This window comes from Suricata suricatta, chromosome 17, assembly GCF_006229205.1.
Source record: "Suricata suricatta isolate VVHF042 chromosome 17, meerkat_22Aug2017_6uvM2_HiC, whole genome shotgun sequence".
Lineage (NCBI taxonomy): Eukaryota > Metazoa > Chordata > Mammalia > Carnivora > Herpestidae > Suricata > Suricata suricatta.
This window is the reverse complement of record NC_043716.1, coordinates 28,140,255-28,142,612: the sequence shown is the minus strand read 5'-3', so window position 1 is coordinate 28,142,612 and position 2,358 is coordinate 28,140,255.

Here is a 2,358-nt window from a genome sequence, read left to right as displayed (position 1 = left end):
CTCTCTCTCTGCCCCTCCCTGACTCATGCTCTGTCTCTCGAAAGTAAATTTTAAATGGCTAAAAAAAAAAAAGAAGAAGAAAGGAATAGAAAAGAAAAGAAAAAAGAACCTGAACGAAGTCCTGAGAAGCTAAGAAGGAAACATGGAAAGCAGCCCCTTTCCCAGCCAGAGTTTTGCCTGATGTTCAATCTACAGCCCTGCTCAGTTGTCCTCACGGTGATTAGCCTCTTCCTCAGACCACACCTCTGATCACCCCAGGAGAGATCTCCTCGGGGAAACTGGATTCGGACTCTGCCCCGGACTCTACTCAGCCCATCTCCTCCAGGAGCCTTCATGTATTAATAGCTTCACTGCTATTTCCTGGCAGGAACAGGCTTGATCTTGCTTTTCAAAACAAAACTATATTTGGGGAGAGGGATACTTTCAGGGATTGGAGAACGATAAAGAAAAGCAAGGGAGTGAAGGGCATACAAATTAGGACAGTAGTTGTTTCCTGATGAGGGTAGCAACCAGGTGGGCACAGGAGAGGCTCCGAATGTCCAAAACGTCAACCTGTATGGTGGGTACACAGGTGTTTATTTTATTATTGTTTTTAACTGCATGTATGTTTACCTGCATATATGTGCTTGTATGTTTCACAAGATATTTTGTATTGTGATATATTTCACAATTTAAACCCCCCAAAAGAAGTTTGAATAAGAAAAAGGATTATCTGGGGACCTTGTTAAGCAGGCAGAATCTCAACTCCACTGTAATTCTGATTGGAGAGACCTGGTCAGACCTGGGAATCCACATTTTTTGATGATGTGGAGGCAGGTGGTCAAAGACTACATCCTGAGCTACCTGCCTGGCTTCAGAGCCAGACATCAGATGAACTGAGGTCAAAGCCCCAGCTCACTAGACTCCTGGTCATGTGACATCAAGCAAGTCTTCTTGGTCTGTAAAATGAGAATGATAAATTATATAAAATAGCCAAATATTAGAGACAGATGGCCAAAAACGGAGACCAGTTCACAACTGTGAACTCTCTGCATAGAATGGAATATTATGCAACCATTATGTACAAATTCATAAAAGCATGAAAAAGTTACTTTTAAGTAAAAAAAACGGCCAGATAGGGAATATATCTACCATATAATCAAAATTATGTACAGAAAATAAATCACAGTTTCCATAGAAAATAATGTTCAACATGTTCAAACACAGGTCATCTTTGAGGTGAGAGATGATTCTTCCTCTTTTTTCTTTTCTATGTTTTCTAAATGTTCTATAATGGGAATTTTTTTTAACCCCTCAATTTTTAAAAGTATATTCTTTGCTACCTTTTCAAGTTGAAACTAAATTTAAGGGCTCTGCCTCAAATAGGATTCATAGGTGTATGGCCAGGATCCCTCTGATCCAAGCCTCACAATGCCACCATACACTCTACCCACTTCACCACAGCCTGCCCCCAATCTTCATAATCCTGATGGTTAAACACTTTAGATCCCTACTCAAAATGCCCAGGAACCGTCAACATCAGCATCACTTGACCATGTGTTAGAAATGCAGACTCTTAACCTTCTTCGACAAGAAAGAAAATTAGAAACTGAATTTTAACAAGATCTCCAGAGGCAATGTCTTTAGAGATGTAACAAAATAAGACTCTCTCTTTGATAGTTTAATTTGGACTGAAGCTAACTTGGATGAGCAAGATAAAACAAAAGGATCTCAGTTCCAACATTGCCTATGGGCCATCAAGCATGTTTCTCTACCGCTCAGCACCTCGGTTTTAATCATCTGGAAAACGGGAATGATAAACTCAGCCTGATGCCTAGCAAGTGTAGAGATGGAAGCAGGGGTGCAGTGAGTCATTTTTCAATAGGCTAAATAAATGCTTCCTGTCGGGCTGGTCTCAAGAGGCCTGGCACTTAGTGAGAGGTGGGGCTCCTGGCACAGTGTTTGGCTTACTGTAAGTCAGCATGGGTTTAATAAACCACTAGTAAGAACTCAGGTGACATCTATCAATTTTCTACTTAAATTGTCCCATTCTTTCAGTATATAATACCCAAAACTGCCAGCTTTCTCCCAACATTCAAAACTGTACCAGCTCCCACCTCCACCACTGAGGGAGGTGGGGGAAATTAAAGGTCATAGATAGGCTTCCTGTAAACCGTTCATACTAGAACTTCCTATACTATGGTTACGGACCTTCACAGCTCAACCCCGCATCCTGCCCACAAGCCCTCACCTTATGGTTACTCCGCCCACTGTTCTCCCTAAGCCCCGCCCCCTGACCCGCCCCTTTCACCCGACCCCACCCTCTCCCCAGGGCCCGCCCCGCCCCCAGACCCGTCGGCCCCCGCGTCCCACCCCACA